Source organism: Apteryx mantelli, chromosome 3 (assembly GCF_036417845.1).
Source record: "Apteryx mantelli isolate bAptMan1 chromosome 3, bAptMan1.hap1, whole genome shotgun sequence".
NCBI lineage: Eukaryota > Metazoa > Chordata > Aves > Apterygiformes > Apterygidae > Apteryx > Apteryx mantelli.
In genome coordinates, this window is record NC_089980.1 from 88,420,213 (window position 1) to 88,447,038 (window position 26,826).

The following is a 26,826-nucleotide window of genomic DNA, read 5'->3' on the forward strand; positions in this document are numbered from 1 at the left end:
GGCGCGTTAGGCCGGGCCTGCTGCGTCGCTCTCTTGTCAGCCTCTGGCCCTGGGCAAGTGTCGGAGTAAGTAGCCGGGACCGAGGCCCTGGCTCCCGGTTGCCTGGCACGGTGCGTGTTCATCGGGCGGAGAAGCGGCTCACGGTTGCTCGGCGCGGTGAGCCCTGTAAACTCCTGCCTAAATGACTCAGTCTCTTAATTTAAAGTGCAAACGTGGGAAAGCTGAATGCGTGTTTAAAATACTGCATTGAACCTGACTGGTGATGAGTGTGTTTGGAGAAAAAAAAAAATCATTTTCTAAGGTATGGTGATGCTTACACTAAAAATTATTGCTGGCAAGCAACTTCTGCTGTATTGAAGATTACACAAAATCATCTCTAGGTTTTCCCATTTCAGTTGTCTCAATGTTTAACTGAAGGCTACCTCTGGAGGGGAATTTACTGCCCTGCATGAGGCAACGGAGGTCTGTAAGAGATGCAATGGACTAGTGACATGTTTTGCAGTAGGATCCAGTGTGCTAAGTGCCTAGGGTTAGGGCACTGCTAGGGAGGCCTGGAAATGTTATGCCTCTGAGATTGTGGCAGTGTTGGATGTCTTCATGGGACAAAAAATATCCCTGAGGTGGCTGTCGTATCTGCATGGTGCTGTGCAGAGAGATGTAACCTGGATGCCTGATTTGTTATAGCAGTGCTTTTACAGCACAGCCCTAAAATAACTGCCTTTCACGGTCCTGCTTCCCTGTGCCTCCAAATACAGGACATGCTTGTATAGTGGAGGCCTGAATCGGGGATCAGTTGAAGAGAATTTGGATTGCAGGAGAGGATCTTTCTCTGGCTGGGATTTACAGCCTGGCCTCTTCTTTTGAGAGCAGGTGCCTGCATCCATTCTTTGAAGGAACTGAGAAAGGCTGTATTATTTTCTCTTGCACATGGCCACTGGAGGAGGAAGTCCAGATGCCCCCCATTATGTATCCCCAGCGATCAGAGCACTTGCATAGGAGGGAGCTGGAGATGCGGGTTTTGGCCCTTTTCCCAGAGCTTTGGGTTTTGTCCTCTCACTGTTCAGTGCAGAAGCAGTGCTGGAAAAGGGGACTGAAATCCAAGGTTGTTCCTCTCCCTTCCCTGTAGCAGTGTTGTTATTGCTAGGTCATGGCCTCTCCTTGAATGCTCCCATGGATCCTGCATCCCCACCCTCACCCCCAGGCAGCAGTACAAGTCCAACAGGCTGGTTGAAAATGGAGTGCGTGTTAGGTTAGCCTATCTTCTGGTCAGTAAGATGCTCTTCAGGAAGGTCAGGGAGAGGCATCTGAACCCCATCAGGCAGAAGGGGGGCGGTTAACCTTAGATCTCCTAGTGTGGGGCACTGCAAGGCATGTAGAGGGAAGGAAGTCCCCCCTGGGGAGTTGAGAAAGGCTTCAAAGGGGCTGGTGAAGTGTTAAGCAAAACCAGTCAGCAGCTCAGAGCATAGTGGGGAAGTTGATGATAAGCACTTGCAGCTGGTTCTCTCTCTCCCACCCTGGAGGAACTGAGTGGCTGCTGACTCAGGAGTTGCATCAAGTCAGAGGATTGGAAAGAGGGTCACATTTTCTGAGTGTCTGAGAAATGCTGCAGTGAGCTATGGGATAGTGCTGGGTGCTTCCTATCTACTGTCCTGTCTTGGGAGAGTGATCACAGCAGCATTTTGCAAGGAGCTGGGGCCTGCTGGCATGTGTTGGATGTTCTCCGAGGACTGCGGAGACAGGGCTGTGGGTCTCATCTTGCATAGAAACGTGGCTAAACTCCAAATTCCAGAATTGGGCCGAGGGGGGAGAAAGGCAAAGAGTTGCCCAACTCAGGGCGACTCTGGGAATGCCAAAAGCAGAATGTCCTGTATCTTGAGATGTTGACAGTCTAAAAATAGGACTCCAGAGCCTCCAGGATTAGGCATCAGTTGAGCAGAAGCTTTTGGGAGTGCAGTTTTGAACTTTAATGCCTCAGTTCTGCCTGAGTCTTGCTTGTGGTATTGTCACCGATTTGGTAACAGTATTAAAGGCCTACATTCCTTGTGGCTTATGTGAGTGTCACTTAAATGGGCTTGGGGCATTCAATTATAGCTAACTGTCCTGCATACTCCTTCTGGAATTTGAAAAGTTGAATTCTTTCTTTCATATGCATCCTCACCTGCCCTGCACAATCGCTTCCTTCAGTTTAGCAAACCTTTGCACTAGAGATGCACATTTTAAGTCATTCACTGCTGTTTTACCTGTGGAGGGCCAATGACAGTAAAAGAGTAAAATGTGACTTTTTTTTCTATATTGTTTAAGTGAGCACGCATAATTGAATACACACTGAGAAATGATCTGCTGAAGAGGCTGCTGTTTCTAAATACAGTAGCTACTTTTCATAATAGGCATATTAAGCTTAAAATATATCTAGGCAGAGCCTTGTTTTGTTGCAATAGATTTTTTTTTCCTTGGAAGTAATATGGAAAGTTGGGGTGGAACTGTAGCCGAGGTCTGACAGATGTTCAAGAAGCTTAAAGAGTAACGTATGCTTATTCAGTTTGCTCGTAGAGGCTTTGTGACCTGTGTCTGCAGTAGTAATGTCACGAGCTTTTTTGAATAAAAGGAAGAAATTAATTGCCTTGGTTAATTGTACCCTTGCTAGCTAGCTAACCAAGGACACCGTTTGACTGTGAAAATTGTTGGTGCACCCAAATCTCTCAGCTGGGAAGAATACCTGAAGTGAGAGTGTTTCCATATCCGTGGGTTACAAGATTTATTTAAAATCTCCTAATTGGAAAATTAAGCACTATTGCTTTAAAACAGTGGTGCACTGCTTTGAAAAATTAAGGCCATATGGAATCATTTATTACTTTTCAGTATGCATTCAGTCTCTGGTGCAATTTTATGTACCTGCTAATGCATAAAGTCTTTTGGAGCAGGAGTAAAGCACCACGAAGCATGATTTAATGCTATAGGGTCACCAAATCTGTTTCAGATTACTGCTTGTTTCAGTCTGCTGAAAAGAAGGGTATGTCCCTGAACCAATGAAACAACGACAATGGGGGCAGCCCATAAATCTGAAATGCTTTGGAAACATAGGGTGCATATCAAGAAAATCTTTTAAAGTATTCACTGGGGATTTGGTCTTGTGAGAGATACAGTTAGGAAACAAATTATACTAAGTAACAGGAAAGTTGAAACAAAGTCAGTATTAACAGTACGGTACTTGGTTGCAATTTAAAACGTCTTAATGAATTATGTTTTCAGACAGTATAGGCCCGCATAAGCACATGACTGTAAGAGAAAATAAGAGCTAGTAATCCGGGAGTGCACAAAAGTACTTTTGTTTATAATTCTGCGGTAACTGGAAGTGCCTATTCTTGTGCTTATTCACAAACACCTCTGTCTCCTTCTTCCAGAAATCCTATCCAAATTGTTTTGTTCTGACTTCATTGGAAGAGGGCTTTTTTTTTGCTTCAGTCCTTTTCATATGACTTCTACAACTCTTCCCTTGAGGTTCAGTATTACAGTGACCTTCCTTGTGCAAAGGGCTGAGATAGGTCTGATGCCTTAGCCAATTTTTTGTTGCTGACTGACAAGCTATGGGGCAATCTTTGCTCTCAGGGCCTGAACATTTTCCTTTCACTGATTCTGCAGGGATCAAGGACAAGAGGTTGGGTCTAACAAGTTAACCATGCATGGTTTGTGCCACCTGGCAAAGAGTTCTGCAGGCATGGGAGGCATTCTTTGTGCATTTATCATGAAAGTGAGAGCAGTATAACTGCCTGTCTTAGTTATAATTTAACATAAAACACATTTTTCATCTTGTCATATTGTTGTGCTTTCTTTTAAATGTCATCTGTAGAGTCTTTCAGTGAGTGGGAGCTTCAGTTTTGTTTTTTGTTTTTTACAGATACTGATAAAAACTCTTTTGTATGAACATGATCCACACGATTACTGAAGAAGAGCCAGGTTCTTTCTTAAAGGCATAAGCGAGCTAAAAAGAGTTTGTAGTAACTTTTATATTTAAATCAAACTATTTTGGCAGTATATATTTGTCATTTATAATTGGTAAAGTATTAGACTGGTTCTTACATTAAGGTTGGTCTTTTATATTTTTAGAAGAGTTAAGTTTATTAAGCAAGTAAATTAATCTTCAACTTTACTGTAGTGCTGAAGCTCCTTTGTCAATATTGTCTTCCATCATTCTTTAAAAAATTGATAACTAATAGTAGACATTTCAAATGAGTTGGAATCTCTTGTTAAAAAATAAAATACTTTTCTGGGTGGACATGTTTAATGTGACCTCTCCAGCATTCTCAAACTGTAGCATCAAATTAAAATTGCTCAGACAAAATGAAGCCAGTTGAATGAATATGTAATTAGAATTAAGACAAATGCCAATAAAAGTAATTGCTGTCTGTGATTAACTTTTATCAAGATCCTGTATCTTAGTTTTTTGGAAAATCTTAAATAAAATCCTCTTTGAAGTCCTTTAAAACTTTCCTGAGGGTAGTTGTCAATTTAGGTATGCATTTCTACTTTAATTTTTAAGTGTGACACTATTACTTGCCCACAGATGGCAATAACATTACACTTTTGAAGTAGCCCCCAGCTTATGAAATGTGGCTATGATGGTGGTGCATATTAACTTGGAGAATGGAAAGGAAAAATAATATCTTGCTTTTCTGTTGCAGAAGTAGTCATGGGGACTGTTCTACTTGCAGGGACGTTGGGATCAATCATCTGAGAAAAGATCCTGGAGAGATGAGGCAGCTTATTTCCCATTTCTGATGTCAGGATTTGTTCTGTGAAACTGACCTTTAAAACAGCCTGAAAATGAGGAACGTGGCACCAGAGAGCAAATCAGGAAGCATGAAATGATGTAAGATATTTCTTCTGCATTTGAATTTTTTTTTAATGCTCCAGGTTTGTGATTCAGCATTTTCTGCTAGTGACAGAATATAAGAAAGGGAAAAATTCTGTGGGAAAGGAAGAAGTTTCTATTGTTCTAGACAAAATCCATCTTACAAAATAGTAACAACTGAGTATTTTTCTTTATTTTTTTCCATTCTGTTGAGATGTGTGCAGGGGGATATCTTTTCTCCAAATCACTCCTTCCTCACCCTCCTGATTTGAGAACCCTAGTAATGTAGAAAAAAGTGGAATATAGGCACAGCCTGGATATTTCAACTGCTCAGCTGCCTGAAAGGGACCTGAAATACCTCCAGCTTTGTACTACTTAGATACTTGGGCTACTGCTTTTTCGACTCTGATAAGTGGCCCTTTGAGTTTCATGACAGTAGGAGAGGCCTACTATGTGAAAGCTCTGGATACCAGTGCTGAGGCAGATATTTGATGCAGAATGGCTAGCTCAGAGACCCCCGAGGGTTAATGCATCAGCCCATGATAGGTTGGCAAGCCTGGCCAGCCACACCTGCATTTGATCTCAGCTGTATGATGATGCAAGAGCTCAGACCCAAGCTCTTCTCTCTGAGCTTATGCAAAAATGTCATTGCTGTGAATGGCAGTTTTGTAAGAGAAAGAACTGCAGGAAGCAACTCTGGCTTCACAGCCTTCTGCTGCTGAAGCAGTGGTGTGATGTTGCAAAGTGTCTCTCCCTATGGTCTCTACTTTGAAAAAACTCTCGTTTCCTTTAAACATAAGGCATTTCCACCAACTCTACTTTCTCTTGCTGTGACAAACCAGGCTGTGTTGAGAAGCTTGATACACCTGCTGGAGGCTCTGCTGAAATGGAAATCTTGCCTCTGTAGTGCCAGCATCAGCCCTTAGACCATCACTGTGCTAGGAGAAGGATGCCCTAGTCTGATCTGAAACCTGCAAACTTGTCAGAAAACAGGGTTTAGAGGAAGAAAATGGGGGAATCGTTTCATTGCTCTTCCTTCTTGGGGGCTGGCTTTGTGTTAAGGCACCATTTAGTTCAGTAAATCAGGCAGCTACAGGGAGTGCTCCCAAGCACTGGAACTCAGTTCAGTTCCCCTGTGAAGTTGCTAAATGGTCTCTGGCACAGTTTTGGTCCAAGCTACTAGCACTTCCCCAAACAGTTCTCAGGCATGGATGCAAAAGTTTGGATGCAGCCACTCCACTTTGAAGGGTAAGAGAGTTTAATAGTCTGGACATGGCTGCTGTGTGCCAGTTTGCTAATATGCTCATGTAGATGTGGTCTGGGTGTGCCTCAGGCAATTTGTTCTCAGAGTGGTTCTCTACAAAGGGACAGTGTTACTTTCCAATATTAAACTGCATCACAGAGAACAAGCAGGGAAACAGCCTTGTCATACTTTCTGTTCACCTGCTGAAATGTCAGCATCAGTGAATGTGACTGATGGCTGTTTTTCAGTTGCTCCAATTGCCATCCAGTAGGAAGGTCACTTGCATCTGCATATGACTTTGAATAGATTTTAAGAGCAACTGGATATGAGCATATACTGTATTAGTGAGACCAGCACTGGAGTAGCTTGTGTGTTTTAAATTGATGTCAGAAAGATCAGCGGTGATCATAAAATGATTCAGAGCCTGAAGAAAATGCTTTACAATGAGAGACTTGAAGCTCTCACTCTATAGCTTATCAAAAAAGACTGAGCAAGGAGTTGATTACGATGGCTAAGAAACTTCATTGGGAGAAAAATATTGGGTACTGAAAGGCTCTTTAATCTAGTAAATTATGGGAATGCGTAGCAGAAAGTTGAAACCAGATAAATTCATATGAGAAACTGGGCAGATTTTTTAGAATGAAGGTGATTAATCACTATAACAAGCTATTAGGGTGGTTGGCACATTTTCCATCTTTGGATGTGTCCAAGCCAAGGCAGGACATATTTCTGATGGATGTGCTCTAACTGCAGTTAAAAGCATGAGTGACACTGCAGTCAAGTCTGAGATAAGCAGATAAGGTTTGAGGACTGTGGCATACAAGAGGTCTGACTAACAGTTCCCAGAGGACCTACAGAAGATCTAATAATTCCTATCTATCCTTAACCTCTAGGAGACTGAGAAAAATAGCACTTAGCAGAAAGTGGAAGGGAAGAATTGAAATGACAGCCCCATCACCGGCACACTAATGTGCCTTCTGTTTCTAAGAGGACTGTATCTTTCACCTGCTCAGCGCTTTATTATGTATTTTCAACAATGATTTCTCTCCAGTCCACAAACCCTCTGTGCCCATTGGTGTCAGTGTCTTTCGTCTGACTAGACTGTGAGTAAAAAGCTGTGATGCTCAGCAGCTCACATGGTAGCTTGGATAAGCGGTTTCTTTTCATTTATTGTTATTTCATCTTCTTGAGCTTTGGACTTGCCTGTTCTCCAAGCCTCCTAGTTTCCCTAGTACCCATTTCCTTACGTTTCCTTTATCACCAGGCTTAAAATACTGTACTGCATTGATAGTCTCTGGTACAGAAGACCTCAGAGGCTTACTTCTACAAGTTCTGGGACCATTTGTTTTTAATAATGTGACAAAAATGAGCCCCCTCTCCCTTCTAAAGACTTCACATGGGATGGGTATGTCAGTGATGTGCTGTTTAGATGAGAGTTTGTCAGGAAATTTTTGATGAACTGCCTTTCATCCTTAAGTATAAATATCTAGATACTACAGCTACTGACAGGAACACACAAAAGTGTCTTTGCAAAGTACCTTTTCCTGCAATCTGTAGCTAGGAAAGCACTCTAATCTCATTTAAAAGACACAGAGGACTTCTCTCCTGGAAAACCAGTTGGGGATGGAAAACAACAAACTCTCACTACTCGTCTTTTCCGGGGTCCCAGTTTCTAAGCTTACAGTCCTTTCCTACTTCCACCCCATCTGCTTGGGATGATGTAAGAATCTGCTGTTCTCTCAAGTTCTAAGTACAGTCTGCTGGCTTCTCCCTGCTCCGAAGAGTAATTTTGTACAAAGTCAGAGATGCAACAAGGCAAATGGAGGGAGGGATATAGAGAGATATGCTTCTGGTCAATACCCGCCAGCCAATAACTTGGTGCATAGAGTCTATGTCTGGGACATGGGAAGTCAGTGATCAAATTCTTTTAAGAATAACGCAGAGCAGGGATTTGAACTAAGATCTCCAAATACTAGGTGAGAGCCTCATGCTTATTTTGATGTGAAAACCCTTTTTAAGAGCAAGGAATGTTCTTAACTTTTTTTAAAGGAAATGCATGCATTTTTCCATGCAGCTGTCAAAAATCAGAGGCCCGTATGCCTCTGGAAAGCAGTAAGAGTATCTGCATGAGCAAAGGGTTCCAATCTGGGAAGGGACAGTGGATGTGAGGAGAATAAGGCTGTGACTAGAGAGAAGGAAATTGCTTAGAGCACTGGGTGAAGTCCTGCAATGACTATTCTTATTTGCCAAAACTGCAGCTGAAAACGAACCCAGGCAGGAGCTAGCCCAAAATATTCCCAACCTGTAGGGAACATTCAGTTTTGGAACTGAGTGACCTGTGTTTTAGGCTGAATTGAACCCATGAATCTGAAACTTCTTCAGACTCTGGGGAGATGCTGCTTTTGACTTCGCTTTGTATGAAGGTTATTCTCAGCATCAGGAAAATATGCACCTTTTCTCCCTGCTGTCTGGCTCAGATTTAGCTTTCTGTGTTTCTGTCCCTTCTTCTTTTCTTGGTTTATCTGCTTTTACTTTTCTATGCACATCCTGCTGCTAAATGTGGGTAAAATAAGTGGCTAGTCCTTTTACTCCATTTCCTTTCAGCTTGTTGATCACAGGGTTCAGTCACATGCCTAGTAATGCATAATTGAAGGATGGTAGCTTTGTCCAGCTGGCTTAGATCTCACCTCTAGTCCAGCACTCAAAAAGACCTACCTATTCTGAGTGGCGTGGGAAGCTCTCCAGGGCCCAGAATGTGAGAAATAATCAATTCTTGTAGAAATATTTCTGTGATGCCATGGAATCCAGCCGAGAGACATGATGAAAGTGAAAACTGTTTTCTAGGACATCTAGTTTCATTTAATTTTGTCATGCCCATACAACTTTTCTGCAAATCTCTGTATCCTTCTGTGTGTTGTGTCCTGTGTGCTTCTGTGATCTGGTTACCCTGGCAATCCAATTGATTTTCCAGAAAAGTTAGTTCCACTGAAGTTAATTGACTTGTTACATTTTTGCTCCTTTATACACTTTAGTATCCATTGGTTGCAGGTTCTTTCGTAGGGTTGGAGTGTTCTGAGAAGAGATCTGCAGAGAGCATTATGCTCTGGCATGCTTGACGGGAGCTGATTTTTTTTTTTTTTTCCTTGTTTCTTCTTCATTCTTGCTGGACTGATCATCCTTCTTGTTTTTGAAATGTGGAGCATTTTTCTACATATTACCAGACTTCTTTTCCAGCAGTTCTTTATAGGAGCAAAGTTTACCAGTAGAAGTCCTTCCTTAAGTGGTCCCCTTCCAAGTGTGTGATTACAGTAGTTTATGACTTAAAAAAGCCTCAACAGCACTTCCTCCTGTAAGCAAGCCACAGAGGGACCAATGCATACCATTTTCATGTATGTTATTTCCCACTTAAATTTAGAATTTTTAAGAGCTTGAGGATTGTTGGATACAGCCCAAAAGGGTCTTTAATATCACACAACACTGAGCTTTCAAGCTCCTGGCCCATCAAATCCCTCTTGCACTCTGTACAGGCAGAGTTGGATGCCTCAGAAGGGCGAAAACTGGGCTACACAAGGAGCTGCTTGAACTTGTCAGCAGAGAATATGAGTGTGGAAGGAAAAACACACAGCCAAGTCAACCCGATTAATTGCTGCTTGCATTAAAAACAACAAGGATACAGGTAATGTTAAATAGAGAGGTTGACTCATCTCCTTTGGTACCTTCTTCACCATTGCTTTGGAGAGGGTGCAGTTACCTTGGGTTACAGGCAACAGGCAGGACTGCTGGCAAGTCAAATCACAAGGGAGTGAAAGGAGTGGAGAGACTGGTGTTGAAGGGATGGCAGAACAGGACTGGGGAGCTTCCTGAAGCTCTATCACAGAAAGCCCAGGCAAGGACCAGCTCTTTTTACAGAGGCACAGCATCCATTGGGTTTTTTTGGAGGAGTCCCCCATAAGCCAAATCCTAGGAGTGCTCTAGACCTCAGAGTAGCTTCAGGCTTGTTCAAATGCCAAACTTCCCCAGCTAGGAGGGCACTGGCTTGTACCAGTGGGGAAGAAATGAGGCTGCATCAACTCCAAATCCATTTCTGGTGTCTTGATTCTTGAGAACAATGTCAGGATCCCAGCAAATGAAGGAGAAGATTGAGTGCATTAAGAGATTTCCCCACTGAGATAGAGACAGCTCCTTGTCATCACAACTGTCCTTACAGCTGGGCAATTTTCACTTTCTCATAAAGCCACTTGCATGTGCATTGAGAATCCCATAAATAAATAAAAGCCTGGGAACGGATAGCACTACTCACCAGCTCTATAAGCAGGGACTTGCCAAAAGATGCCCACATGGAGGAGCAGCAATGTCTCCACACACCCAACCTGCTGTGCCCCAGGGTGGAGGAGACCTCCCAGCTCCAAGCCAGCATAGTGCCAACGTGTGTCAAAGGGAGTAGACTGGGAGACAGAGATCCAGATGGGGATATGCCTGCCTGGAAAGTTGTGAGGCAGCTGTGCAGAAGTCCCGGACTTTCCAAACCCTTTTGTGGGCCTACCTGTTGCTGTCATGTCCAGCTCCTCCAAGGCAGACGCTGCCAGGCAACATGCCAGCAACCATGAGGCATGATGAAGCTACAGGGGTGGATGCCTATGCCAATGCAAAGGCCAAAGTGTGCATGCTCTTGTTTTGTAATTGTATCAAGAGCCACCTCTGAGCACTGTGTCTGTCCCCCCCCTTCCCCCAGCCTGCTTCAGCCTGGACTAGGGCCTGGGGAGTGGAGGAGGCTGGCAGGGGGCTAGTTCTCCCCTTGGATGCTTCCTCCCTCAGATCCAAGCTCAGTAGAGTTAGCAGTGATTACATACCTTTGTGCACCAGTGTGCTAATGTGCAGTTAGATGTTGGCTTGGTCAGAAGTGAGGGCCAGCCAGGAATGGGAGCAATCCTTCAGGGAGATCTGGTGGCAGTGATGGATAAGGGATCTTGCAGCTGTCTAGCTCAGCTCCTTAGGCAGAGGAATGGTCACCATGATTGCCACCCCATCAGAGCTGGGCCCAGTTTTGCTCATCACCTCCCACCCACCCACCTCAAGGTCCCCTCTCCCTGTTAAACCCAACCCTGGCTTCTCTCCCAGACTTTTCCTCTCAGCAGAGGCTGGTTACAACACAGGGACCTACAAATCTATTGACGTATATATGCAAAGGTAGAGACAGCTGCCAGTTTTTCATGGTCATTCTCCCTGTGTTAGTACATGCAGTACATGCTCTGCTTTCTCAGATAGAGTTGCTTTTTTTCCACTCTCTCCAGATCTGGTTTGTATCTGTTTCATTGCTTAACACTCCCTGTTCACTCATCTCACCAGTTCTCCAGTTCGCTTCTCCATGGATTTGTTCCCTTTACTTGTTGTCTGCCCCCCTGCTGTATCTGTCTGCTGGAATTAGCATTTCCCTGTGATTTGGCTTGTCCCACAGCCCCATGAGCAATGCCTTGGTGGGCTTTATTCAGAGCATATTATCAGAGCCAGAACAAAACCTTGGCTGAGACTTTTGTAGCCGGTTTGGGAAGTTAGTCACACCAACAGCAGTGAGGACTCTAAAGTGAAAGCACTGTGATGACTCTGAAAAGCTGAACTGATCTCTTAATGTGGTATTGTAAAGCACATCAATTGCTCCACACAAGTAACCAAAACCATCGCTAGAGCTTTTTTTTTCTTATTCCTTCTACAAATTCCAGATTTTCTCTTCCAGCAGGCTAACAGCATGAGATGGACAAAGTCCCAGCCTTATTCTTCAAGCAAGTCAGGGCAGCCATAGGTGTGTGGAAAGCCTCGTTTGGGGAAATGCTGAAATTTCTAGGCCAGGTATAACGAGATCAGTTACTACCCTCATCTCTGGTTCTTTTCCTTGCAATGATAGCTTTGAAAATACAAATGTATTCTGTGTCAGAAGCCTGTTGTTTATCTTATTCTTAAAAGCACCAGATGAAGATGGTACTATGAAGTCTGTTAAGCCCATGGCTTTATGTGGTTGATTGGATGGACAGATTGATACATATTTAATTGCTGAGCCCTCTGTTTTGCTGACTGTGTGGTTTGCTGAGCTTGTATGGCTTGAAAACAAGCCTAGAAGAGAAGGAAATAACTGCTGAATTCTAATCCTGGTGCTGATGTTCACACCTCCTGTGCCTTTAGTCAAGCCAACTAGTAATGTAAGCTTCCCTGTTTGTGCTGTAGGAAAAATACTATTTACCTATCTGAGAAGAAGGGCAAATAGGACAACTAAAAAGTTTGCAAAGGGTTCTCAGGGTTAAGAGTCAAGATTCCAAAAATAAACAGTCATTTTTCTTTACTCTTCTGCTTCACACGACCCTGTGTAGCAGTGAGAACCTCCCTTTGCTTAGGAGCGTGCACGCCTAGTATCCCACATCAGGAGATCCTGTGTGGTGGTGAGGATATTGCTGGAGCCATCATATGAGCAGCAATCACAAGGCAGGATCTGGCCATGGAGGAAAGGCTGGATTACGATCAAGCCATGGGAAATACCATATTTACCTGAATATAAGGCAGCCCTCCTTCCAAGGAAATCCTCGCTTTCCAAAACCGCCCCAAAAAAGAAAATTGACCGGATGTGTATAAATCTTCTGTGTCACTGTAAAGGGCAAGTCATCCCAGTCCTGCACAAGGAGCCACAGCCCCTCTGCCTCCCCACAGCCCCCTGCCAACCCTCTGCCCCCCAGTTCTTGTGATTGCCCCACCTGACTGCTTTCTGTCGCCAGATACAGGGTGCACCAGAACTGCCTGGTGTGATCGCACTTGTTGCTCCTGCCTACAGCCAGCTATGGACTTAGATGCTGCAAATGGAGGAGGAGGGAAATAGCCCCTGCAGTGCATCCCATCACATGCACGCCTCTAGTTGATTTAGCTCTGTAAGAGTTGTAGTCGACTGGTTTCCTCTTTCCTACCCTGCCCACCTTTAGCACTGTTTTGTTTGTAGCTGGGTTTCTTCCTGCAGCAGGTCCTGGTCTAATCGAGGCTGCTTATGCTGAGCTAAGTTGTCCAGCAAAGTCCTGGCAGTTGTGGCATACACCCAATCTGCTGCCAAAGGGGACTGCAGAGGCACTTAATGTTGTAAACCCATGCCAGAGCAAGGATATCTGGAGTCTACATTTTTTGCAGCATTTATTTTCTAAAAGAAATCTCTCTATCTGTCCAAGCTAATATGGTGTATTTATTTTCCTTTGTTTTCAGTCTGATGGCGAGGTGAAGGTCTGAGCATATTTCATCTACTTCTTGGGAATCAACTTCTTAGGAAAAAGATAAAATCTTTTACAGTAACGGCTGTTAGATGGCCAGAGGCTGGGTTAGGCTGCCAGGGTTAACTTGCACAATTGCATGTGACAGAAGCAAAGCGAATCCCTTCCCACTTCCCAGTTTGTTTCAAATCAGCAATATTTGTGTCCTGTATGCCATGAACCGATCATGCCATCTTGTGGTCTTAATCATACTTGCAGGCAAACTCCAATTGAGTCTTGACAGCTCAGAGCATAACGCAGTATGCCTATTCATCTAACTTTTTTTTTTTAACTTTTCAAAGCAGTTTTAAAATCTAAAATAGGTCTAGAAATAAGAGTAGGAGAAAGCCTTATGCACTCTCCTGGTGTGCCCAATCCCCTTTATCACCGGGGATAAATAACTAACTAAACAGGAAGTGGACATATTATCAGAGCCCCAGTACCTCCCTCCGACACTGGAAAGGATATGCTGAATTGTCTAAAATGTACCAGGTGTCATTCAGTAAGGCTTAAAAATCCACCACAGGGAGTGTCAGAAATTAACAGCCACATTCTCCTGAATGAAAGCTTATCAAACCAATTTTTTGTTAGAGGTGATGAATGACTGAAATGGTGAAGTGAGAGCCTTGGCTGTCTTGTATGGACAGAAATCCAGATAGACATTTCTGAGCTCTGCTACGTATCGCCTGGAAGCAGTTTGGATGTCCCAACTTCTGAATCTTTGTCTGAAGTTTGGAACTGAGGCTTGCCTCTTGCTGCTCCAAATGCCAGCTGTGCTTTTGCTATCATAAACACAGAGCAGACTTCAAGAAGAGAGTACTCATTGCACTGGGATCCACCTCTCAGATGGAAGTTAATCACTTGTCAAAGACATCAGTCATGTCCTTTGCTGTGTTATCAGAAACCCTCCAGTAATTCAGGAAAAGGAGAGTGGAAGAACCTCTCTAAAAGAAAAATCTCATTTTTAGTCCTTTCAAAAATGACTATAAATAACAAAGATTTCCTCTTTTTCTGTTATTTTAAGATTTTTGAATTCTATTCTGACTTGAACATAATCATACAACATATTCAGTAAAACTCCTTTTCTGTAATTTGTTTATCGTTGTTCTAGTCAAGAACATGCTAGTCAAATCCTTTCTTTTTTTAAAGACACCAAACTTTGAATAAGAAATAGTTCTGTGAAATCAGAAATAACTTCAAAATAAGTTTTGCACCAAAAAGGGGGAGAACAAGGGCAAGTACCTTGGCTTACATTTTCTGAATTATCTGCTTGGATGTCAGGTTTGAGTCAGTGGGGGCCACTGCTTCATGCTCCAGCACCCTTCAGCTATCATTTGTCCTGCTAGTTTAACTTTACCAATGCTATCTAGAGCTTTGTAATTCTACATAGGGCCAAAACGAAACCCCAGCTCCATTGCCCATACTTTGGAAAGTTTGCTGAGAAACCTTTAACTTTGTAAGTGGCCATACACTAAGCTTACTGACAGTGGTCTGATTCTTTTGCAGACATGAACTCAGCATTAGAAGCTGGAAGAGTTCTCAGACAGTAACACAACCGGTAAGTTGACATATTCCTTGAGGTTTTAACTCTTTTCTCTTCAAAATGTGACAGCTACTGAGTTGGTGGATGTGGTGCAATGACTGCAGTGAAAAGGCAGAAGGGCAGATTGGTCAGTCTCTCCTAGGCACCTGGACTTATGTTGAAGTCTTTGGAGGCAACAAAGGATATCCTGATAGGTGCAACTATGAGTGAGCTGGGCTCCAAAATTTGGTGGAGTGAAAGCAACAGAATTTTCTGTTGCAAGATTTGTAGGGGTCATGAATTGTCCAGATGTCTCCTTCCTTTATTCTAAGGACAAGTATCCCAAGAAATTTGTGCAAAACTGGAATTTCATAGCCCCAGCTTGCTAATTTCTTACCACAAGAGACACCAGAATATGCATGCTCTAGAGAAGATGAGAGGAAAACAGGGAATGCATTTTGATTGGAAGTGCTAAGGAGCCACACAAATAACAAGTGTGATTTATGTGAAATTGCCTGTGTGGTGTTATCAAAACATGTAACACTTAAAAGAGAGCATTGCTATTGTTTGCAAGTTGGCACAGGAAGGGATGAGAAAAAAAATTCTCTCCCCTATGGCAAGAGGAGAGATCCCAACGCATGGTGGAGCTAGATGATGGCATTTGATGAGTTTGGCCTCCGTAGCCCTCGTACACAGCCCAAGTATTCCTGCAAAACATGATTAGGGACTAGCTTTCTATTTGCAGATTTCAGACTTACGTGTTAGTTTACTACTTATCCAGTTTTAGCCTGAGTTCCGCATTTGTCTAGATTATGGACAGTATTACCTAAACTCATTTAAAATACAGCACTGAACTTGTGATTCCTTATCTGTTGTCAGTGATGGTAATGTACCAAAGTTAGAGGAGAGGTAGCCAGAAATCCTGACTCTTTCTCTATGCTTTCCCTTCAGTGAATTATGTGCATCTCAGCCCTAGAGAAACAGAAAAATCTTCCCACAAGCAATAGCACATATAGGTGTTTGCATATACCCTTTGCATGAACATGGACAGGGAAGTGCTGTGAAGCAAAGGCAATGAGAAGAGATGATCTTTCTTCTGGTTTTAAGCCAAGAAAGGGGAAGCTCCACTGAAGCCCACTTCCTCCTGCTTTTAGGCTCTGCTTACACTATTTTACACAAGATGCATGAACTCAATCATCTTCCTGTTTAAAAGACAGTAGGTGCTAAAGCCCAGCGCCTCCTGTGTAGGGACCTACCTTTCACTGAAACCAAGTGTCCAGGTACACTGGAGGATTTAAATCCAAGGGATGAGGCACCTGCAGGTCATTTCTCGCTAGGGACATAGGCATGAGCATGTCATTAATAGCTACAGTGGCTTCAGCTCCAAATGACCTGGCAAAGGTGTTCTCAGACCAGAAAACTCTTCTGTTCTTTTCCAGCTTTAGCGGTTGGTTTATTAGTTGGTCATTCTCCCCTTGCAAACCTTGTTGCTTTTGCATTCCAACTCACCTATGATGCCTAGCCTTTGATTCATCATCACTTTGTCATTTTGGAAAACTTTTAAGTTAAATAAACTCTGGAACCTAATGGATGGGCACCGTCAGGCTGCCTAGATACTAAAGTGCAATGGCTTGTGGTTAAACAGGAGGCAGCTGGTTACCAAGTGTTTGATTTTCACAGAAGAAAGAGCTGAGGTGGAGGTGGAGGGGATGGAAAAAGAGGAACAGAAGCTGCCAGAGCAGTGCTGTACAGCTGACTGAGGACAAGCAGAAGGACGGCTGCGTGCAGGCAGGTCTCCCCCTTCAGTCTGGAGAGGACTGTGACCTGTCTGGCACACTAGGTCTCAGACTGAATGGGAAAAGGCAATCTGGCAAGAACAAGGGCAAAGCTTTGTAATGGTGTGGGGGATCCCTGGAAAGACTGTAAAATGAGAGCAATCAATTAACAAGCCACTATGGCTTCAGGAAAACGATGACAACCATACTAATGTAATGAGCACGTATGAGGCATAGAAGCTGTTTAACCTTCAGCCTTGTGCCTTGTAAAGCACCTCTGGTGCACTGGGTAAGGCTGTTAATTATTAGGGTCAACCTTAGCAGACAGAGGTGTCCTCAAGTATGGGTTGCTGTGATGCACTCAGATAATTTCTTCATTATGTCAATAACAAATTTCCTAAATTGTTCAAGTTTTGGCAGATTGGAGTCCATTAACCAAGCCTTAACTTATGACTATGGGAGCATTTATAGTCCACAAGGACAGCAAAATCCATTAATAGGTCCTAGAGTATGTGTGTATACATAAATACACACACACACACACACACACACATATATAAATATATATACAACTGAAACAGGTTGGCTAGGCATTAGCCGTTGGTAAATTAAATAATCAATGCATACAAAAGAGCCTAAGTAGACAATGACAGAGATTATCTTCAGCGAAGAGAGATCAATCTTGAGATGCTTTGATGGCAGAGGAGAAAGTCAGTATGATTTTTAAAGAATAACTATGTATTTAGAAATTGCAAATGAATAGAATCACAATCAGACCAAAATGTCAATAACTTTTATTACAAAAGTGCATCATTTTTTCTGCAGAAAAAAATGCCATGAAATAAATATTTTATGGATTTAATAAGCTACGATCTGTTACATTGTCCATCCTTATGCTGCAAGACAAATCTGACTGATTGATTGCTTCTATTAACACATGCCATATATTTTTTTGTGCTTAGAGGCAAACATTTTTCCAAGGGTAGTCTATGAAGGACCAGTACCTTTGGAAATTGCAATATAGGTAGATAGTAGATTCTATTGATTTGCAAACTTTTTTTTTTTTTTTTGTCTTAAGCATGACTGAAAAAGCAAGTGTCTTAAGCTGAGTTGTTTTAAAGGGTGCAAGTTGAATGCTTTGTTGCCTGAGCTGGCACACTGGCTGTACGCAACTTGTAGCATACAAGGGAGATGGCTGTGTTACTGTGTCAGAGTACTGTATGTGTCTAAGTTTACTTGCTTGATACTATTCTGGCTGACTGCCGGCAGTTAAATCAAAGGAGGCTGAAGAGAGACGGGAGAAAGGAGGAAATGAAGCAATGACAGCAATAAGGCATAGTAATACCATAGGTCCTTCAGGGGATCAGTGTGGAGTGAATTATTGGAATAATCTCTACCAGCTTGGTGCCAGAAGGGTGACAATTTATTTTTCCAAGGCCAATGCAGAGCCTGAAAAGATGTTAAACCCTCCCTCAGCACAGATGAAAAGAACAGGGGAATGGAGATAAGTAAGACCAGCCTCTGAAGGAAAGACATCAACAGAGTTGCAAATGCAGGCAGCTATGCATCAAAGCCATGGCCTGATGGGCTGCAATGGAGATTTCAGAGACTTGTCTAAGCTTCTGGAGAGGTGGTGAAGCGGAAGCCCCATGCATGGAGACCTCCAGTGGGTTTAGCCCTCTCTGCCAGTTGCCTGTATAGCCAGTCATTCTGCTCCAAAGGGATAGTTTCAGCTGTCCATCACAGGTTTCTCAGGGGAAGGGACTGGCAAGCAATGGGTTCGAAGAGAGAAAGCACGTGGAGGTGGGGAGTGATGGGAAAGACAAAATGTGTCTGCCAGTCCCAGCAGTGCAGGAGCTGCAGTTACTACTAGTCAGAGAGGGGTGAACATGGCAGCCCTTATGTGCTGAGCTCGTGCCCTGGGCAGGGATGGTGAAACCAGCATTGGAAGGTACACTGCTCCCCCAACAACCTTAGGCACCTGGAAATATGTCTGTTTTTTTTTTTCCCCCCAGACATCCATTATTAGGCCAGCTGATACAACCTTTCTCTACAAACTTCATTTCACCTATATTCTTAGACTCCCGCAGCTGCAGCAACATTGCAGTACCTGTAACCACAGGACAAGTGCCCACAGGAGAGGCCACGGGGGGAGAGTGAGCACAGGTGCACCACACACTGGAGCCATCTTCCACCAAAACTGCCCAGGCGGCTGTGACTGAAATTTAATTTGCCTGGTGCGTTCAGTGGACATTTTAATCAGCATTTCCTACAATTTACTTGGCAAACAGGCTCAACTGGCAGCTGCCTCACTGAATGGGCTTTGCACCCAGTCTAACCTTTTCAATTCACAATTTCCAATGCTGGAAAACCTCTCTGTCTCACTCTCAGGAGTTTCTATAGCAATCACTGCCATCCTATCTAAGCACTGAAAATGGTAACCCATTCAGATTGTAATTTTGCTGGACAGTCATTGTTCCTCTCTCCATTGCCCTCCGAAATTTTACTTTTTATGAGATCACCACAACTGGAGGAGACTGGTCTTCTGCCTGTGTTTTCAACAAACCTGATTTTCTTTCCCCCCAGCTAACTTTGTTAGTTGTTTGCAGAGTGTTTGAATCTTGACTCTACTGGGGAAATATTGTTGAGTACTTTATACATCAGCTATAAGGAAGACCTGATGTGAACAATGTTCTTAACAAGTCTGCAAGAAAAAAACTCAACCAACCAGCATTTCATTTTATGACCTGAAAATTATCTATTGCTGTAAGTAGAATAAACCAGTTATGCAAGTACTTTTGGCTCAACCAATTGTAAAAGAACAGAAGATACAAAGAAAGCTTTTACTTCATGGCAGCTTACTTTTCCTGGTTCAGTTAACTTTAGCTTAAACAATCACTTGATCTTTTGTTATGTGCTTCATCTTTCAGTGGCTTTGATCTCTATTAATCTAAAATTATATTAAGTCATGGAATTGAAGTTTTTGCTTTTTGCAATAGGAGGATGTGGTAGAATTATATTACAGCTTTTGAAGGAATTGATCAACCATTTCTTAAGCTCTTCTAATAATCTTTTCATATACTTTTATGGCTGTTGTTGCCTGCTGGAAAAATTAGCTTAAAGCTGAGTAAGGGGAATTGTGGACAAGTGTTTGTAATTTGGCTTTGGACTGACAGTGTTTGATTGCACTCAAAGAATTTGAAATCTTTGCACTGGCAGCAGTACTTGAATCTGGGAATATAGGTTTCTCATTGGAAAAGAGTGGATTTTTATAACGATTTAAATGAACAATTTCAGCTAGAGAGTGGATTAACAGAGCCAACTAAACCCTTCACCCTGACAAAGAACTGGCGGGAGGACTATAGAAACTCATCCAAAATTTTACCAACATGAATGCAGAGTAATAGGTCAGTGAGAAGCATTTCTGTATTTTAATGGCACTCTTAGAATTCAATTCAATTTAAAACAAAAGTTGTTTTACAAATATGCGGAGAATGCAGAAGGCTGGAGAGGGAGCAAGTGGCCTGCATCCTCCATCTGCTCTATCCTCCCTCCACTCTCGCACTAGAAACTGCAAGTCCTTCTCAGCAGACGGAAAGGAAAATGCAAGTACTGCCCTAACCCAAAGGTTGGAAATTTCTTCCATTTTGCAGGGGCATGGAGGCCCCCACCTTATCTGTCACTTCATGCCCTTTGTTAAGAGGCGCTGTGCTGTGTTTCGGCAGAACCTTCAGAAAAATGATGTATTCAACCCTAGGGAAATCCACAGAGAGGCTGTGATGCCACTGAATTTGTATCCGAATACAGGGAATGGTATTTAATATGTCAACACCATTAAGCTCAATCTACCTTCTGTTATGAAAATAAAAGCCATATAGATTCTTGACTAGTGTGAAAGACACAGAAGCGAAGGAAAGCAGAGTTTGATGAGGAGCTGTGACCTTGATGGGGTTGTTTCCAGTCACATTGCCACCCAAGGAGCAGCAAAAGTACTGTGCTCAGAGCAATGCTCATCCTAGGGATTTGAGTTAGTTGGCTTGTTTCTGTCACCAGCTGTTCACCTACAACATTAAGATGAACAGAATGAAAGTAGGCAAATGGACTATTTCCACAACGACCAGGAAATGCTGGGTGAGGGGAGCCCAGGTTCTGTTCCTACAAAACATTTAGCACAAGTAGCCTTCCTGGCCATAGGCACCAAACAGTAGCAAGGCATTCCGTTTCCTGAATACAAGGCAACAAAAAAACCTTTAGTGCTGACATATACAAAATAATGCACATGGGGTGGAAAAGTTTCAATGATTTTGACATCTCACAGGATGCTGCCCAGCTCAAATAGGGGTGTGGGTGTTACTGGGGCAGCTGACGCTGGAATGTAGCTGAAGCAGGAACAGAAATGGGTATAATGGAAAATATATGACCTGTTATTTGGCACTATGGCAACCTCACTGAGATTCTCACTATGGTCTCTGACCCAGAACAGATACAGCCTTACTTCCTCCTAGATCCATGTACCCATAGTGTCTATATGCTAGAGTCTTCAAGGTCCAAAACCAACCAACAGGAAATGTGAAACTCAGGGCTTCAGGGAAGCTGAGCCTCTGCAAACCTGTGCTCCTACTTCAAAAATGAGGTTGCAGAACAACGAAAGAAAGATTAAGTATCACAAGACCAGCAGCACTCTTACATGACGAGATGGACATTTGGTATTGTTTGTCTCTGAGAGGAAACAAATCAGAGGGAAGTGAGAGAAATGTATATTAGATAAAATTGCAAAGGCAGATTTGGCTGCATCTATTTTTGAAGTATCTCAGAGAAGGAAAAAAGGCAACAAAGCATGCAAAGGAACATTTTTTTTTCAGCAAAAAGTCCAATCAGACCCTAGAGGCAATCTCACTGCTTCAGGATGCTAGGGGGGGGAAAAAAAAAAAAAAAAAAAAAATCTTACAGCAGTTTAGAGAAGGATCCAAAGCTTACATGAGTAACAGGAATGTAGCTTTTAGAGAGAGTGCAGCCTTATGCTTCATAAACTTGTGTGAATCCTGAACATGACATAAAGAAGTTTTCTGGTTGCTCTTCTCAAACACAGGATATTGCTACTGCTGCAAACAAGATATTGGAGCAGAGTGGTCACAGCTTGACATTCCACACAGCAATCCCTCTCTTTGGCACAAATGGGGAGATTTCCAGTAAAGATATAGAGGGTGGAAAAACACTTGGAGAAGAAAGGAGAAATAGCTCCAAAATTAAACCTCTCCTTAACCAACATTTTAAAAAATTTTCTTAAGCCCAAACTGTAAAATACTTTTGCTTGTCTGTCAGAAAGAACTGCTTGACCATCTGCCACTAGTGACTGCAGAGAAGTGTCATGTTGCAGCCATGCTCTCCCCTTCGCAGCACCACTACGGGCAGCACATGGGCACCAGCATCAGGGGTGCTGCAGTGCCCCTCAGACCCTCCTGACCCATCAGCGCAGGGACTTTGGTGCCTGCCTAAAGGGAATTTTAACCAGCCTCTTCCCATGTGCCAGGGCAGGTTCCATTGCCCTTTCTGTACCAAGCAGCAGGCCCATGCTGCCAGCAGAGTCCTATCGGTACCCATCAACAGAAGCATCCCCTCAGCCATGCATCTGCACATTTTCAGTAGTTACATGTGTGCACATGCTTCAGCATGTGTGCAGACAGGAATGCACCAGGAGAAGGCAGCAACTACTTCCAGGTTTATTCAGGGTCGCCCAGGCAGTTAAAATGTTATCATTGGCTTGAACCAGAACCATGGCCCAGCTGAACCCAAAGCAGATCTGAACAGAAGCATTTACAAGTCCATTTCTCTGATTTAAAGTGCAAAGAGAACAAACATTTTGCACAGATCACAATTTTAAATATTAAGAATGTTTCCAAAACCTTATTTTAGTAGGCACATGAGACCGGCTTTTTTTCATTCTTACATCAGATTTTCTAAGATGTTCAAAACCTGTAACAACTAACCACAGAGCTAACTGGCTGATAGTGAAGGCAGATTTTTAACAATAAAAATCCCAAATTAACAGAAAAAGAGCATTTGAATGTAGTTTACACTAAGATAGAGCATCTCACTCTCAATCCAGCCTCAAGTTGCTCAGAAAAAGGCTCAAAGCAGTAGAGAAAAGGTTCCAAAACCCCAAACTGGATCTACCAGGGTAGGATTGCCTGCAGCAGTAACTGAGGAAGACAAGCCTAAACTATCTCCAGAGGAGCTTTCACATGAGTCCTGGAGACACCTACAAGAATTGAGCCACGTGTAGGGCAACAGCCTGAGGTGCTACAGCTTATCTAGGCAAACGAGTGCCAGAGTTGGCCCCTTGGAGACAGAGACAAAAATCTCACTTCAAGTACTTAACGTAAGTCTTATTTATTCAGAACATATATATAAAAATACTGTGAATAACAAGTAAAATGTTTATAAAATCTGGATTTATTAGTTTTTCCTTATTACAGCATAAATACTTTTCAAATAGCAGGATTTAACAATGTTCACTTTGTTATATGTTAGACTCCAAATGATGTATTTTAAAAAAATTCTCAATATACAATAAAATGAAAATCCCAACAAAATTTATGAAGCTACTGTAGCTCACAAGTACAACAACTAAGTGGTAATGAATCATAAAGGAAATTTGACATTATAGGTAGAAGAAAAACTACATTTTTTTTTTTTAATCACAAACCTCTTTTTTTTTTCCTTTAAAATAGATGCATTATGCAAAGAAAAACAGCATTACAAAGAGGCAAGTGGTGTTTTGTTGATGGCATTTATTCTGTAACCCAAACAAGAAAACTAATCCACTTTGAGTAGCTGAATTATTTTTCCGCTATTTACATACTTTACTGAAGTATTTTCATCCCAGAGCCTCAGAGAGCATCTTAGAATATTAATGAACTAAGCCTGGCAGCACTCCAGTGTTAGTAAATAAGAAGTTAACATCATTCCCATTTTATCAACAGGGAAACTGAGGCACAGGGCTAATTCAGATCCAGGTAATTCCAAAAAGAGAATTCCTGGATGTTGATCCTCTCACACACATCTCGATGGAGAGACCATTCTTCCTCCTTGTTAGATGTCTGGTGACATCTGTTTGAAACCTGGCCATTTTTTCATGTTTAAATTGAAACAAAACAGGTGACACATACCTATCCAGTTTCATTATGATCATGTTTACTCAAAAAAGGCATTAACGGTTTTCCTTTTTAGATTAAAAATGACAACAGCAAGAAGTGCCTCTTCAGTCCCTCCGAAGACCTTTGAAAGGCTGCCGCATTATACCCCAAATACTGTGATTGTTCCCTCTATTTCTGTGAAGGTAAATGCTGAAAACCACTAGTTTAGAAAGACAGAACTGTGCTATTTATAAAAAAGATAAGATCTACTGCACAAAATCTGAAATGAAAATGCAGCTTTAAAGTGTCTATATGGATAGAGCAGCTACACACCCAAAAGCTGTAATTTAAACTTTGGGGCATCAGGAACATTCCTTGATCAATCAAGTATTTGAAACAAGTTAGCTGAGAGATTCTCAGCCAGGATGTGGCCTTTAGGAACCCACATTAAACATTTCACATGGTGAGTATCATCAAGGGTTTTACTTACTGTGACAGCAAAATATCATCCCACATCAACAAGATTATTTCTAAAAGATGTTTAAAAATAACTCAGCAATAATGCTTGCTGAAAACTAAAAGCTAAATAAAAATATGTTGCAGATCTGAGATGACAGGAATTTGCAAGTTAAAAAAAAACCCTAAAAAGTGCTTTAACATGGTATAGAAGTGTACAGCATAAATCCAACAATTTTAAGGCCATTAAGGAGTGTGCATAATTTATTTGTAGGCATTTCACTGTTTAAATTTTGGCAACTAAAACACCTTAATGTAGGAAGAAGCAGCCTTCAAGGACAGCTGGCTTTGCTGTCTAACAGTAGCGGGAGGGCAGCTTGCCCAGCCCCTGGGGGCAGGATGCAGCAGCTTTGGGCTTCAGCAGCTGCTTCTGGCTAGCACCCGATTGCCTGAGAGTTGTTTGGCTTCAGAAGAAGCCCCCTCAAATTCCCTTTTGGAAAGAGGGTTTGTGCATGTTACAGCATTACAAGCAGCACTGTGAAATAGGGCCTGACTTGAAGTGGGTGCACATAAATGTGCCTCTGGGTACTGTAGTGATCTCCATCCCAGCATCTGGCCTGACTGACAATTTGGTCCCACCAATCTCTGCTTGTGGTCCTGACTTGGAGGTGGCAATCCACACTGTGCAGTGCAACCACAAATACTGCAGTGATTTAAGCAGCTTCTCTTGTTTTCAGTCTCTCCCTTGTCTCCAGTCTCTCACTTCTGCAGTATCCCTCATTTCCTCTCCTTGATTACTTCAGGTGTCTACCAAAGACTCCCACCAGAAGGTTTCCTTGCTGGGCAAGGAACAAACTGCACTAAGATTTTATTTAGGAATGTGCCCTGGAAGCAGCAGTGGCTCTGGAAGCTTCTGGGAACCTGACGTCCCTCCCATAACTGGATGGAGCTCACCTACATCCCAGGTGGCTTTCAATGACTCCCAGGGCCCGCCGCTCCCAGAAACCCTGCACACCCCAGTTCGGGATGAGTGCCCAGAAGGCAAAAAAGCCCTGAATGCCATCAGGCAAAGCTGCGCCAGTTTGGGCACAAGGACCTTTGTCCAGGGGCCACAGGGAGCCCCCGGCCAGGAGGGCCCCAGTGAGGCCAGTCTTTGCCCACAGACTGAGGAGGAGCACTTCACTTGGCCACCGTGGCAGCCTCTGCGGGAGCAGACAACCTGCAGAACACCCCCCTCTCGCACGTCCCAGACTTCTCGCCTGTTTCTGCAAGGCTCGTTTCCCCTGTACCACGGGATGGAAGAACGCATGCAGGCCAAACCTACAGACAGTTTTTAAAACAATGCAAATAAATATCTAGATGCAAATGCTTTAGGCTATCTACCACCACCTCCCATTTTCACTCATGGGCTTCTGACTCAGACAGGGCCAGTGGCATTTGAACGCTATTAGAAAAAAAAGTCAAGCCTAGGCTGAAACTTCAGGAAACTCATCGGCTTAGGCTCAGGCTAATGAGTAGAGGCTACCATGTATAAATACATATGCATACAAAATTAAATTACATATATTAGTATTTTTTTTTAATATACATACACACACTTGCATGCATGAAAATCATTTCTCAATAGTCCCTCTGTTGAGAAACCTAATCTAAATTAACCTAATTAATAAATTAAATTTCTGAAAGTATACATCAGTTCTTCTGAAATTCCTATGTAAATGCAATCTACTGTGATTGGATTTTTCATAAATATATATTAAAAATTCTTTGTTGTAGTCACTCTTGTGGGAATAACATAGTTTGCAATTTACACAACTAAGTATAGGCTTTGAAAATTATCTGAAGAACTGGTATAGCCAGTATAAGTAACTTCCAGGGTAACAGAAATGATCAGAACAGAAAACCAGGACTAGAGCACATGGCTCCAAAACATCTATATTGCCATAACACATGTAAATGCAGAGGACAACTCCCTGCTTCCTACCCCCTCCACCCTCCAAAAATCCCATTTAAAAGCTTTTTGTGATTGTAACTGGGAGTTATGATTCAAATAATTTAACGAGGCTTAACAAACGCAGAGAAAAAAATTTTGATGACACATATGATACAAAAGAAGTCACATTGTAAAATCTAAAGAAAACCCTCAGATTTGGGGATGGTATGTAACACATCTCCTTGCCAAGAAATCAGGGAAGTCTTCTCAGCCTATCTGCACAATATTTTTTCCTACAAACTATTTTTAAATGTGCTCTTAAAATGACATCTTATAAAAATAGTGTACAAGCTAATATGAGCAATACCATATTTTGTTTCAGTTGGATTAAAACACAGTTAAAGACACTTCTAACTAAAAGGAAGTTTTCAACTACAAACACCAGAATGGAGGACGTGATTTTGAAAATCAGTGAAGGTCCCATCTTTTTCATAAAACACACTCATACTGTAATATGATGAACTGCCTCCGTAGTACTGTGTACTAGTGTCCCCCGATCAGGGCAGGCGTGCTACTAGCAATGGAAGGTGGTGTACAGATGAAGCCTTAGAAACTTCATGGTAGAAAGAAATCAGTGT

At 42.5% G+C, this 26,826-nt stretch overlaps 1 long non-coding RNA gene across 3 annotated transcripts; it reads left to right on the forward strand.

Annotated features, from left to right (window-relative positions):
• The first annotated feature begins 28 nt into the window (after window positions 1-28).
• On the forward strand, window positions 29-26,755 carry LOC106489688 (uncharacterized). Of its 3 annotated transcripts, XR_001293447.2 has the most exons (5): window positions 29-110; window positions 4,710-4,867; window positions 11,824-11,936; window positions 14,873-14,924; window positions 23,894-26,755. It is a non-coding gene; the product is annotated as an uncharacterized lncRNA (long non-coding RNA). The 3 variants fall into 3 exon arrangements; XR_010883786.1 differs by lacking the exon at window positions 29-110 and having other exon boundaries at window positions 4,490-4,867; XR_010883787.1 differs by lacking the exons at window positions 29-110; window positions 11,824-11,936 and having other exon boundaries at window positions 4,490-4,867.
• The last annotated feature ends 71 nt before the right edge of the window (window positions 26,756-26,826 follow it).